The sequence below is a fragment of the Engystomops pustulosus genome, chromosome 5, assembly GCF_040894005.1.
Source record: "Engystomops pustulosus chromosome 5, aEngPut4.maternal, whole genome shotgun sequence".
Lineage (NCBI taxonomy): Eukaryota > Metazoa > Chordata > Amphibia > Anura > Leptodactylidae > Engystomops > Engystomops pustulosus.
Window position 1 is genome coordinate 188,753,638 of NC_092415.1, and position 15,478 is coordinate 188,769,115.

General features: G+C 42.7%; 1 protein-coding gene across 2 annotated transcripts in view; it reads left to right on the forward strand.

Moving 5' to 3' along the window:
• MPP7 (MAGUK p55 scaffold protein 7) overlaps positions 1–15,478 on the forward strand; it is a 227,840-nt gene that overhangs the window by 70,439 nt on the left and 141,923 nt on the right. The window lies entirely within an intron of this gene.

The following is a 15,478-nucleotide window of genomic DNA, read 5'->3' on the forward strand; positions in this document are numbered from 1 at the left end:
CGCTCCGCCATTACAGCGGCGGCTCATGTTTTCCTAGAGGTGATTCAGCTCTGAAGATGCAGTCGGTGTTGCATTGCTTGGACGCCGTTCAGAAACGCGCTGCTTTTTATTTCCTACATGAGAACAAGAAGGGGCCGCTGCTTCATAAATGCCTGGTTCTAGCTGAATAGCAACAATCTTGTGGTTTTGGAGAGAGTTTTATGAAGGCGAGTAATAATTGCTTTCTTTTCTTGGAATAAGTTGAACTCCTGGAGGTCGAAGGGGTGAAAAGCTGAAGAGTGTACAAGTACTTCTAGAGTTCATGGTATAAATCTCTATGTGGGAATAAAATGCAAAATGTACATACAATATGGTGCAGCATGTTAGACATAAACACTTATTCACAAGGGAAATTGTTTATTTCAGCACTTCTGATTTTTTTTTCTTGTCCTGGACAATCCCTTTAAGGGTGCATTCACACGTGGCAGTAACGCGTGTGGTTTCAAGCGAATCAGAACTGCTGAGAAGAGGAGAGTCGCCTGTTTACACTGCTGTTAACATTGCGTCAATGCATGTGTTTTGTAAACACAATGTTAACAGCTGTGTAATCAGGCGACTCTCCCCTTCTCAGCTGTTCTGATGCATTTGGAAACGTTACTGCCACGTGTGAACGCACCCTAAGGCCTAGTGCGCATGGCAATTTTTGTCTTAAATTTTCTTCTATTTGATAGTTTGTCAAAATCTTGCTCACTCTGAAACTTGTGCAGGATACAGAGACAGCATGCCTTATATTTTGTGAGGATATTTCCAAAAGCACAAGGCAAGTCATTCAAAATTTGCAACGTGCAATATTTGCTCAGCTCCTTCTGCTCTATAACTTGCTGCCTGCGGATAGGACACTATGTACAACCTGCTCAGCTCCTCCTGCTCTATAACATGCTGCCTGCAGATAGGACACTATGTACAATTTGCTCAGCTCCTTCTGCTCTATAACATGCTGCCTGCAGATTGGACACTAAGTACATTCGGCCCAGCTCCTCCTGCTCTATAACGTGCTGCCTGCAGATTAGGACACTATGTACAATCTGCCCAGCTCCTCCTGCTCTATAACATGCTGCCTGCAGATAGGATACTGTGTACAACCTGCTCAGCTCCTCCTGCTCTATAACATGCTGCCTACAGATAGGACACTATGTACAATCTGCTCAGTTCCTCCTGCTCTATAACCTGCTGCCTGCAGATAATATACAAGACGGCCTATAAACTGCAATTAGCTCCCTTTAAACTGCCCTGGAGTGTAAAGCTCTTTATACATTAGTGGCCATATACAACATATAAAACAAAGTTTTACCTTAAGTAAATTACAAATCATCTACTAATAAATAACACATCACGCTGCAGCTTTGTGGTTTGGATTGTAACATCTGTAAAGGAACCCCCTTATAAAGAATATTAACAATTGAATTTCTGTTAAATCACATGATCCCCACGTCGCCTATAGCCGGGTGTACACCACCCCTCGTGTCCGTGATGATATTAAACCCCCTCTGTCAGTTTCGGCTGCCTATATCCTCCTCACCACTAGATGGCACCATTACTACAGGAGCCTGAGAGGTGACTAAGGGCCTGGTGGAAATTCAACTATGTATCACTGCATTTAACATATCACTGTTTCCACGTGGTAGAAGCCAAAAAAAATCTGATACAGTGTGATATATAGAAGCAAGGAACAACTGGAATAATGAAATTTCAAAAAGAAGTCTTTTTTTAAAGGCTGGTTGTAAGAATCCTGCCGGGTATTGTAAATGCCTCAGGTGCACTTGATACTGCCGTTACGTTCCTGGCTTTTGCTTATAGTTTTTATGGAAAGATGGATTGAAGTTCAATTTAAGAATATTCGGTAATCCCTCTCAGGACATACTGTAACAGCTGGTATTTCTGTGCTGCAGCAAATCGATTCCATACAGCAGTCACTAATACTCCGGACTGGCTCCCGATAGCGAATTCCAGAGGGTACTCGGGTATCCGGGCCAACCATAACAACATCGTCGCTGCAAATATGTCGCTTCATTCGCAGGCCTGGAAATACACAGGGTTTTAGGCCAGAAATATATTAACATCTCACTAGTCAATATTTCACGGGGTCGTTCCCGTTCCGTTTTGACAGGGCGCTCGTTATAGCCGGACACAAATCTCCGACAGATCCGAAGAAAGACTTCGGATTTTTGGGGGTGGAAAATGGTTGTGAAATCAGGTGGGAAAACATGTTTACGGATATTTTATTATAGCTTTTTTTTTTTTAAATTCGTTTTTTTGGCAGTAGTACATGTACATGAAATATACAGGTCTGACATAAAATATTAAAGAGGTCTTTGGGATTTCATTTAAATTTTTCGGGCTTATACTTGCGATATGTCCTCAATGTTTGGCCTCATGGACACAAATGTAGTTTTTGTTCATGTGATATCAGTTGACTTCCCTAATATCACACAGACCAATGCATTTCTACGGATTCCATAGCTCCATTTATGAAACGACTGTCTGTAGTGCAAACCGCAAAGCAATTCCTTTTCCTGCCCGTGTTTGCGGCTTGTGCAGTCTTTAAAGGGGTTTTCCCACAGACTAAAGTTAGGATAGGGCCTAAGTTGCTGATCATTGTTGGTCTCAGTGCTGAGACCCCCAACAGATTGCGAAAACGAGGGGCCCATCAGATGCCTCGCCGCTCTTTCGGACTAATGGAGCAGACAGCAATTTCCGTCAGCTCCATAGAGATTCATTGGGTAGAACGGTCATACGCGGCTGTCTGCTCCATTAGTCTGAAGGAGCGGCGAGGGGTCAGGTGGATCACTCATTTTCGCAATCTGTGGGGGTCTCCGCACTGAGACCCCCACTGATCAGCAAGTTAGGTCCTATCCCGACGGTAGGGCCTAACTTTAGTTCATGAGAAAGCCCCTTTAACCTTCAGGTGACGCGGTTGTCTATCTGATCTAAAGAAGATATAATTGTGATGCCGAAACACATCGTCACCAAGTTTTACCCCACTTAACTAGCAGCCCTCTCAGTTATGAAATGTCCTTTCTAGAATTCCCTCTTTTATGTGAAATCTCATCCATTTACCTATAAAAGAAACTCTCTCCCAAAGTCAGGCAAATGTGCCTCTTCTCATCCCATTTTTACATGGCATCATAGTATATAAGGCTGGAAGGAGACGCAAGTCCATCAAGTCCAACCTTCAAGAATTAAATAAATGTTTTATCCCCATAACCCGTGATATTTTTTCTCTCCAGAAAGTCATCCAGGCCTCTCTTGAACATGTACATAGAGTCGGCCATAACAACCTCCTGCGGCAGAGAGTTCCACAGTCTCACTGCTCTTACAGTAAAGAACCTTTGTCTATGGTGATGGTAAAATCGCCTCTCCTCTAGGCGTAGAGGATGCCCCCTTGTCCTGGTCACAGGCCTAGGTATAAAAAGATCTTTGGAGAGATCCTTGTACTGTCCGTTCAGGTATTTGTACATTGTAATGAGGTCTCCCCTCAGTCGTCTTTTTTCTAAACTGAATAATCCCAAATTTTGTAATCTGTCAGTGTATTCTAATCCCCCCATTCCCCTAATAATCCTGGTTGCTCTCCTCTGCACCCGTTCCAGCTCTATTATATCCTTTTTATACACTGGTGCCCAAAACTGTACACAATATTCCATGTGTGGTCTGACCAGGGATTTGTATAAGGGCAAAACTATGTCTTTATCATGAGAATCTATTCCTCTCTTGATACATCCCATTATTTTATTTGCTTTAGCCGCAGCCGCCTGGCTCTGGTCACTAAAATTAAGTTTACCATCCACCAATACGCCCAAGTCCTTTTCAGCTTCAGTTTTACTAAGTAATTGACCGTTTAGAACATAATTATACTTTTTGTTTCCATGGCCCAAGTGCATAACTTTACATTTATCTACATTAAACCTCATCAACCATTTCTCTGCCCATCCCTCAAGCTTCCACAAATCCCTCTGTAATGCTAAACTATCGACCTCAGTATTTATTACTTTACACAGCTTAGTATCATCTGCAAATATTGAAACTTGACTGTGTAAACCCACTACAAGGTCATTAATAAAAATATTAAAAAGAAGTGGCCCCAATACTGACCCCTGTGGCACTCCACTGGTAACATCAACCCAATCTGAGAATGTGCCATTAATGACCACCCTCTGTTTTCTATCACTAAGCCAATTACTTACCCAGATACACAGATTTTCTCCTATTCCCAGCAGTCTCATTTTATATACCAACCTTTTATGTGGCACGGTGTCAAATGCCTTTGAGAAGTCCAGATATACAACATCCACAGCGTCCCCCAGATCCAGTCTTGAACTTACCTCCTCGTAGAAACCAATCAGATTAGTCTGACAGGACCGATCTCTCATAAACCCATGCTGACGCTGGGTTATAAGGTTGTGCACAGTGAGATACTCCAGGATAGCATCTCTAATAAACCCCTCAAATATTTTCCCCACCACAGCAGTTAGACTTACGGGTCTGTAGTTTCCAGGATCGCTATTTGATCCTTTTTTGTATATTGGTACCACATTTGCTATGCGCCATTCCTGTGGAACATAACCAGTCCTCAGTGAATCTTCAAATATTAAAAATAACGGTCTGTCTATCACCGTACATAATTCATGCAGAACCCGGGGGTGTATGCCATCTGGCCCCGGTGATTTATCTATCTTAGTGGTTGCGAGGCGGCGCCGTACCTCTTCCTGGGTTAAACTGTTGACATTATAAAAAGAATTAACATTATTCCTCATTGTGTCTTCCACCAGGGGATTTTCCAGGGTAAAGACAGTTGAGAAGGCGACATTCAGTAGATTGGCCCTTTCCTCGTCTCCTTCCACCATGACCCCCATGTTATTTCTAAGGGGACCCACACTCTCTGTTTTTAGTTTCTTATCATTTATATACTTGAAAAATAATTTGGGATTATTTTTGCTCTCCCTGGCAATATTTCTCTCAGTCTCTATTTTTGCGGCCTTTATCTGCTTTTTACAGGATTTATTTTTCTCTCTATAATCCTGTAATGCCTCATCGCTCCCTTCACGTTTTAGCACCTTAAACGCTTTATCTTTCTCGCTTATTGCTTTCCTTACAAGACTAGTTAGCCACATAGGGTTTTTCTTGTTCCTTTTATGCTTTTTCCCATAAGGTATGTGTTTCTCACAGGACTTTTTCAGAATATATGAGAAAAAGTCCCATTTTTGGGGGGGGCTTTTGTCCTTGAGAGCATTATCCCAGTCTATGCCTTTAAGGTCTTCCCTTAGTTGCTGAAAATTTGCCCTCCTGAAGTTTAGAGTGTTGGTTGCCCCTTCACTAACGCTCTTAGTAAAGCGTAATACAAAATCAATGATATTATGATCACTATTCCCCAGGTTCCCCCCAACCTGTAGTTTTGATATCCTATCAGGTCTGTTGGTAAGGATAAGGTCCAGCAGTGCCCCCCCTCTTGTTGGCTCCAGGACTAGTTGCGACAGGTAATTGTCTTTTGTTGTTGACAAGAACCTGCTACCTTTGAAGGACCTGCATGTTTCTGCCCCCCAGTCAATATCTGGGTAATTGAAGTCCCCCATGATAAGTACTTCACCATGCTTTGAAGCCGCATCCATTTCACTTATCAGCATTTCCTCTGCTGCCTCCATTATATTTGGAGCCTTATAACAAACCCCTAGTAATATTTTATTATTCTTTTTCCCTCCTCTTATCTCCACCCATAGGGACTCCACATTTGCATTACTGATGTCATCTCGCAGGACGGGCTTGAGGCAAGAATTCACATATAAACAAACCCCTCCCCCTTTTTTATTTATACGATCCTTTCTAAAAAGACTATAACCATCTATAGTAACAGCCCAGTCATAGCTACTGTCCAGCCATGTCTCGCTGATACCCACTATATCATATTTCCGTTCCAACATCAAGAGTTCCAGTTCCTCCATTTTGTTTGTGAGGCTTCTGGCATTTGTGTACATACACTTTATATGGTTTTCCCTGTCCGTATTCCTTTTGTCCTTATTCCCCAATCTCATTCCAGCCCCCCTTCCTCCCCCATGGACTATGACCCTTCCCAGCTCTCTATGTACACCGTCTATTTGCCCTGCACAAGTGTAATTGCCCTCCCCCCAGGTCTCTAGTTTAAACACTCCTCCAACCTTCTAGCCATTTTTTCCCCTAAAACAGCGGCCCCCTCCCCATTGAGGTGCAGCCCATCCCTACTGTAGAGCCTGTAGCCCACAGAAAAGTCATCCCAGTTCTCCATGAACCCAAACCCCTCCTTCCTACACCAACTTTTGAGCCACTTATTTACCTCCTTGATCTCCCGCTGCCTTTCTGGTGTGGCACGTGGTACAGGCAGTATTTCGGAGAAAATTACCTTTGAGGTCCTTGCCCTGAGCTTATGGCCTAAATCTCTGAAATCATTTTTAAGGACCTTCCACCTACCTGTTACTTTGTCATTAGTGCCAATGTGGACCATGACCGCTGGTTCCTCACCAGCCCCTCCCAGTAATCCGTCAACCCGATCCGCAACATGCCGAACCCGAGCACCCGGCAAACAACACACTGTTCGGTATGCACGGTCTTTGTGACAGATTGCCCTGTGTGTTCCCCTAATAATGGAATCTCCCACTACCAGCACCTGTCTGACCTTGCCTGTGCTCCCATTACCCTTCTTACTGGAGCAGACATTCCCCTGGTTGCTAGCGGCCATGTCTTTCTGCAGCATTGCTACCCCAGAGCTGATATCCCCCTCATCCACCAGCCTGGCAAACTTATTGGGGTGCACCAGATCAGGACTAGACTCTCTACAACTCTTCCCTCTACCCCGCCTTCTACATGTTACCCAACTAGCTGCCCCCTCATTCTGCCCCCTCATTTGGCATGTGTCAAGTTTAGTGGGTGCAGGGGGTAGTGACACTTCAGTCACCCCTATCTTCTGTTCTATAGAACCTAGAAATATTTTTTGGTGTCATATTATAGATAAGGATCACATCAGTCCTATGTCTTTGTGAGCTACAGAACCAGAAATACAGGCAGTTAAAGGCGTAATTGGAAATGATCTTTCATATGACACAACAAGCTTCTTTCTAGGTGCTACAGATCCATTGCTAGAGGCTTCTGAAGTGACTCTACCCTTGCAACCACTAAATTTGACTCTTCTCCTATGGAAATGGGATGAGAAGAGTCAAATTTCCCTGAGTTTGGAGGAGATATTTTCTTGGTAAATTAGTGAGATTACACATGAAGGAGTGAATTCTAGAAAGGACATATCACACCCTGTCTGAGGGAACCGGCAGTATAATGGGGTAAAATCTGGGCCCAGGTTCACTTTAATGCAGTTATTGGCGTTTTAGTAGAACTCATTGACACATTGGCCACAAACTCGGTCGACGGGTCTGTTTATATGCTCGCGTTTGTGTTAATGAGGTCTTAGATTGAGCTGCTCACATCCTCAGTGGTTCTCCGGGGTCGCGCCATTCCCGCTCACATGACCTGGTTGCAGTCCCATTCAAATAAATAAAGCTGAACTGCAATACTGAACACAGCCACAATTCAATGTAGGGTCGGTGTTTGTCAATGAGTTCAGACATGACCTTGATCGTCTCTTCAAACAGTTCATTGATGGGTGCATCGGGTGTCTGACCAGGGTGCTTGCATCACTAAGAGGCTGCATGAGGTGTCAGCCTTAACTTTCCGTTGACCGCAGCTTCATTTTATTATTTACCGCGCTGTGCAGAGCAATGAACAAAAATAACTAATTTGTTATGTAGGACACATCTAAAGTTCTGCAGTTTTGGCACAAAAAGAAAAAAAAAAGTTTCATGAATTTCTTGATTTTTGCCAAAGGTGAATTGCTGTCACTTGGTCACTCGCCAGTAATTTTGTGAACCATTAGCTGCACATTAGTCAGGGGATTCCTGACAATTGGGCCAGCAGATTAAAATCCATTCTGCTCAGTAATCACTTCCTTTGGTGGAAGAATTTGTGAGACAGTCAAAAAAACCACAATCGCAGTTGACTTGATGCCAATTGACAGATTGAACCTCCAACAAATGATACATTTTTACCATTTGATGACATTTTTTATACAATATCCTTTCCATTACATGCACAGAATTATTAACTGTTCTTGTTTTTTTTGTTTTTTTTTAATTTTAACTTTCTATATACAGTACCATCAAAAAGTAAAGCGTGTTGTTTTTGTTCTGGTACCCTTAGTCCTAATCTTAGCAAGATGACAAAATTGCCATCTGTATTAAGGCAAATCTACCATGGAAACCCATCATGATAGCACAGGGACACTTACTCATAGATCCAGGCACCTGATGGTAATCTTATTATATTTGTTATGCTTTGCCTCCTTTTTTCTAAAATCAATGTTGAAAATTATACTAATGAGCCATAAGAGCTCTTGGGGCGTTACCATCGCTTTCTGCTGTTACAATGAGCAAGAAGCACTTCCCCCCCTCCCGCTGTGTGTGATTACATCAAGCATACAGATGGTGGAACACCCCCAGAGTCCACCTAGTTCAATAGCATCATTTTAAAGTTGATTTTATAAGGAAGGAGGCCTTGGATAACAAATACAAGAAGATTACCACAGTCATGTTTGATTTTGATGGTAGATTCCTTTGTCGTAAGAAGGCTGCATTCACATCCTGTTATGGCTGAACGTTCTAGAGATACTTTGTAATGATTTCCGACATACCCTTACAACGGAGGGCTGTGACATATCCCATTGAATGCACATACAGTGGGATACGTTATTCTGTTCCCCCTGAAAGTGGGAGTAGGAGGAGGAGGTAGAAGCTAATGATCGCCTTCTGTTGATGTTCAGGGTGTTTGCCCAGTGATGTTACTATGCTTCTATGGACAGTACCATCACTGGGGACATCCCTGAGTGTGTGCTCAGCAGAGGACAGGGAGGGATGCAATACGTTGCATCCGTCCGCCATTACCTCCAATTGCCTTTGCTGAGTGTATTTGTCAATAAGCAGGAGGGAGCAGGATGGAAAACGTAGTTACTGTGTCTTTCCCGCAGGATGCGTCGTAAACTGTGCAGTAGCAGACAAAAAGGACGCCTCCACCTGCCAGTATATGTCTATGGATATGTTCAATGTATACGCTGGGAGCTTTCCTGGTGTACATGCTAAGTGAAAAACGAGATGTGAATGTAGCTTAAAAAATGCATGAAACAATTAAATTGTGGCGATGTCTGACCACGAGTCCCATAGAGTCCAAAACGGTCCAAGAGAAAATACAGACCAGCGCAATAGAGACCACCAACACTCGTTATGTTATGAACCTATAATTGGGAAATTATATTGTTGACCACCATGTGCTTCCAGATTGAAATGACTGCTTTCATTGATGTGAGATTCAGTCACTGCTTGAAAACCCAGTTTGCTTTAATTGAGAAGAGCCACATCTTAAATTTGGATTCTTAAGAAGCTTGATATTTGGACCTGTAAATTTTCCCTATTTAGTTACTCATTCAGGAGCCAGTGATACGACCATGGGTGAGGTCAGGGCCGGCAACATCACTGGGCATACCTGGGCAAGTGCCAAGGCCCAGAGCTGCTGGGGGGGCCCACATAAGGCTGAACATAAGGAATCTATGGGGGTGAGGGGCTTTATATAAAATAACCATGGGGGGACTGTATATAAAATAACCACGAGGGGGCTGTTTGGGATGATAAACTAGGGAATATTTTAGGGAAAAGGACACGGTTTTAGTTTCTGAATTTTTAATGCCGCCATTTGAGTTCACTACAAAGGGGCCGACTGAGGCTCTGCCGCCCAGGGGCCTACTGAAACCTGGAGCCGACCCTGGGTGAGGTATGGTCAGGAGATTTCTGTCCCACATGCTTACTGCAATGATAAACAGATGAAAAAGACGGATACTTCTGTTTTTTCCCCCATAATTTTTATATTTATTGAGGATACTGCACTCCATCAAAAGTTTTCTCCATCTGACTATATCAAAGATAATTATTGCTTTTTTTTCCCATCATAAAAATCGGCACAATTCTTCTCCATCTGCACAGTGTGTCCTTGGCGGCCGCTTAGTTGTTCTGGACAGAAAGTCTTTCATCTCCATGTTGTGTAGTCCTGACAGTCTACAGAATCCTGGGTCACCCTCCAACACCTACCCGTGATCTGCCTAATGCTACAGCGCACGTTCCCTTCCAAGCTGAGTCATCGCATTGTCACTGCTTTTTATAAGAATATTTGGGGGAATAGTGGGAATGAATCACCGGCTCAATGTGGTCATTCCCTTGTTGTGAGGCCAAATTGACTGTTCATGGAGTTTCCTGAGTTTCCTCCTTCATTCCGCCCTTAATTATTGAAGACATTTGTAATATGTATGGCCGGCGCTTCTCCGGGGATGTCACAGCACACGTTCCCTGCTGGGGAGACGCGTGTGATTAAACGTGTAAGATATTCCGGTCTTATCAGGCTTGATGCACTAAAGAATCTGAAGTGCTCAGTGCACTTGTTTTATTAGGAGGGGGTCTCCTGCCAAGTTACTTCTTTATGGGATGTATTACGCTCATTACTGTAGATGTCTGTAATGTCGCTCCCTGGGTTTCATCACAGTGTCCGGGGGTTAGTAAATGCATTGAAAGAGGCAAAAAATTAGAGATGAGTGACACCTATATGGACACAATGGGGCAGATTTACTTACCCGGTCCATTCGCGATCGAGCAGCGCGTTCTCTGCGGTGGATTCGGGTACGGCCGGGATTCACTAAGGCAGTTCCCTCGACGTCCACCAGGTGGCGCTGCTGCGCTTAAGTCTGCCGGGGTCCGCCGGAGTGCGCAATCCAGTGCCGGGTGAAGGTAAGCGAGTGTCCCGTGACACTTTTTTTTAAAAATGTGGCGGTTTCTCAGAATCCCTCGGGTTTTCGTACAGCCACGTCCCCGATTTCCGTCGCGTGCATGCCGGTGCCGATGTGCCACAATCCGATCGCGTGCGCTGAAATCCCGGGGCAATACAGGGAAAATCGGTGCAAAACGGAAAAATTTGGTTAACCCGTCACAAAAACGCGAATCGGGCCCTTAGTAAATGACCCCCAATCTAACTATATGGCCCAGTCATTTATCATATTATTTCATGACGGATATAAGGCTATTTACATATGAACGTCTGCAATATAGGGCCGGAAACTCTGATCCGAGTGTCATCGGTGTGTGAGGTCCACTCATACGTTATATATTGCCGAGCCGTAAACATGGACCGGAATTGGACCTGCTCTGAGCTTTGCGGTTCGGAGATTTAGCACATTCACAGGCTCAATGCTGTGGGTATGAGCTCATTGAAAAACATGGATATGTTAACAACTGTTGTATACATTTTTAAAAAAATTATTCTGGTTTATGTACATGTTCACAATTATAATTTTTTTTTTTTGTTCAAGTGTTTGTTAAAAATGTTACACTAATTTAGCAGCTCCCATGCAGAGCAATGTGTCACTATGGAAGCAGACTACGACTACAAACCATGTTTAGTCTCATCCAACAGTTAATTCGTTTTGTTTTTTTTATTTTATTGTTCTTGTATGTCTTACATACTACATACATGTTTTGTTCTCTCAGACAACAACTGGGTGCTGTGTTTTTGCTGCTGTTGTTTTTTTTTTTTTTAAATAAGCACCTAGGTTGGGAAGACTTACACATTTTGTTAAATGGTTATATTTTGTAAACTTAGACATTCCAAAGATGTGCCCGATGTAACATACTGGCTGAAACTGGATGATCCTTTTGGTATCTAACCTTTACAACACAGGTGTTGGCTCAGTTTAAACCATACAACACCAAGATTTTGGCACAGTTGTGGGTGGTACCCTTTGTCAGATCATAATCTACAACCATTTCTAATAGGTCAGGTTATATGGGAAGCATGGTGGCTCAGTGGTTAGCACTACAGCCTTCCAGCGCTGGGGTCCTGTGTCTAAGTCCCATCCAGGTCAACATCTGCAAAGATTTTGTATGTTCTCTCTGTGTTTGCTTGGGTTTCCTCCGGGTCCTCCGGTTTCCTCCCACACTCCAAAACATACTGGTAGGTTGATTAGATTGTGAGCCCCATTGGGGACAGGGACCGATTTGGCAAGCTCTGTGCAGCGCTGCGTAATTTGTGTGCACTATATAAAGGAATTATTATTAGGTTAGGTTTAGTGTACGTGGCTCTAGGCCAGAAGGCACTGGAATTTTGACATATTTTAGTCTGCACCTTAAATTTAGTGTTTATGTTGAGGAAATCTCCAGATTCAATAAATAAATCTCTATTTTTTTTGAACGAAACCAAAAGGACAGTAGGCGTTAATATTACTTGTTTAGACTATAGGAGCAATGCTATTGTTTGTCTTGAGGGCCAGGAGGCTGTGTCTGGCCATCGGGTTTCTCCTCTCATTTTAAACCTTATCTCGCTTTTAAAGAATGACAAAACCTCAACTTTGGCTCTTGTGGACAATTTTTGGCAGACCCGGTGCAAGACGAGGGCACGAAGAGGTCTCTCTGAAGAGAAGTGGCTAATGATCCCCTGAGATTTCTGATTATGAGGGCTGTGGAAGGTTTGTGGGACACCTGACTACTTTTGGAGAAGACCTCATTCTTGTGCACTTTTTGTGTTTATGTTGCATTTTTTTTGTGTACCTGGTCTTTAAAAAAAAAATTTAAAAATTTGTAAACTGTATATCCTGCCCAACATATCACTCAATAGTCCTCCAGTTACCCAGGATTGAAGTCCTTCATGTTGGCAACATTTGGGTTGGTAGCAGGGCTGGACTACTTGCGATATAAATTCTCATCTCTTCATTTGGCACCAGCCATACTAGGAACCATTACAGAACATAAAAAAAGCAATTTTTACGGATTGGCAGAAAGAAGAAAATTTGTGGATTTGTGTTTATTGCTGATTTTTCTTTGCAATGTAAAGCTGGTAAAATGTTATCCCGTGTTGTGGTCTCATTCAGGATCACATACAATTGGGTTACGTCATTCTTATAACCCAAAGAAATAAATCTGTTAATGTTTACAGGCCCCTTATGTCATAGAAAGAAGCCGAGCACCAGGCCATCATCTATTAAGCAAATCCCTAGACTGGGTTACTTCATTCATGGAGTCCCTGGCTCCTTGGAATAATGGTTGTAATTGGGAGACAGAATACATGCCGGGGGTGTTCTACACCTAGAACAGGCCAAGCAGCCTTGGCACCAGCGCTCATTCAGCTCAGGGTTGTGGTTCTCAGCCTGTGGCCCAGTCCTCCACCGGTGATCCCAGGAGATCTTGCAGATTGACTTTTGGCAGCTGGGACCGGTAGTCTGTTCATTCTCTATCACTGAGGCAGATTTGATGACCGATGAGAACAGTTTGGCCCACTTCTTGTCTGCCCAATTTCCTACAAGCTTGAGCTTTCAAATCCCAGACTTCTTTCCCATGTAATGATTGAAGCAATTGTGTTATTGTGTGCTTTATGTTGTGTGATATATGTGGTTATATTGGATTTTATTTATTTTTTCAAAGACATTTTATTCTAGAAATTGATTTAGATATTTAGACAAATATTCTTTTATTCTTTCAGATTTATTATTTACGGTATGTGGTTTTACATATAGTTTTTATACATTTTTACACATAAAAAAAACTTTAGTTAAAAGTGGTTGATTAGAGCCATAGAGCAAAATATATCAAATTAAAAATCAGGTTAAGGGTGAAACAATCTCTATTATTTGTACATTTAGGAGACCCTGCACCTCTGTTCTCTACCACGATCTTTTTTTAAGTCAATACATAAAAAATTAGCTACAGTTCTTTATTCTGATAAGGCAAACTGGTACTCTTAGTCTCATAGTTGTGGGGTTCTCCATCAAATTCAGGCAATCCACTTATAGTTTTCATTAAAAGGAGAGCTCTCAACTAATGGGGTACTTAGAAACCAGGGGGCGGCACGGTGGCTTAGTGGTTAGCACTTCAGCCTTGCAGCAATGAGGTCCTGGGTTTAAATCCCATCCAAGAACAACATCTAGGTAAACATCTGCAAAGATTTTGTATGTTCTCTCTGTTTGCATGGATTTCCTCACGGGTCCTCCGGTTTCCTCCCACACTCCAAAACATACTGGTAGGTTGATTAGATTGTGAGCCCCATTGGGGACAGGGACCGATTTGGCAAGCTCTGTGCAGCGCTGCGTAATCTGTGTGTGCTATATAAATAAAGGAATTATTATTATAAACCAAAATTCTTTATTTTTGGACAACATGTTTTTGGGGCCGATAACTCACTTCTTCAGGCCCAGTGTCTGATAAAGGTCTGTGGACTGAAAGAGTCCTTTATGTGGATTGCTTTTTGTGATTAAGAAAACGAAGAATGTATATAATTATTACTACATTGGGTTATTAAAGGGGTTGTCTGGGCTTTAAAAAAACATATATATCAAACCTGAGGGGGCTATAAAGACAATTTAAAAAAACATATCTTTGCCTCCTCCGGCACTCCCGTTTGTGCTCCTGTTTGTTTATAGAGGCCGACGCTTCTATCCCGACTACTTCCGCCTCATGACAATGGGAGCGCTGGAGTAATTAAGTAAAGTATCATTTTTATAGCCCCCCGCAAGACCAGATATACAACTTTTCAAAGCCCGGACAACCCCTTTAAGGGTTACTGAACTCAACACAGTTGTTCTGTTAGGGTGGTTTCTCATCGGCATTGGACACATACAGATTGGTTTTCTCTTCCTGGTTTCAGTTATTTGTCACTGCCTTACTGACGCATTCTTTTCAATCGGCTTTTTCACACTGACTAGTGGTCAGTATAGAACCTGTTTATTTTCACTGAAAACATTTTAATCAGTGAAAAAAACTGAAGTGTGAAAAAGCCCATTGAAAAGGATGTTTCAGTAAGACATCAGTGGCAAATCACTGAAGCCAGGAAGTGAAAACTAATCTGTATGTGTCCATAAGCCAAAATGCCTTCAGTGAATCCACCCTTACCTTTACCAGAATAAGGGATTGTTCCACCTCTGAAATGCATTGTTACTACCTCTTGTTTCTAAATACCCCTAGTGGATGTTTTTTTTATTTTATTTTTGGCAGCACCTCTAATCTAAATCCTTCCAATGTAGCCATCTCCTCCATTTGGTGCTTGGAGATGCAGCAGCCACCCTTTTGCATTCTGATTGGTGTAGCTACAGCACAACTGGCGAAGGTGAGCAATTAAATTCCTGTCCAAACGTTACTACCCTAGGGTGCTGACCGCAAACAAAATCTCCTGTTATGGCCCATCACCATTTGAACATTACTCAAGTTTTCCCAAAATATCTCCTTTTCTTTTTTGCCTAAAAGAACAAAATTGGCCATTGGGGTTGAGCTTCACCCTTCCATGGACTGTATTTGGATATTAGGCTTTCTCAGAAACTATAAAAATGCAGGAACGGCAGCGTAGAACAATA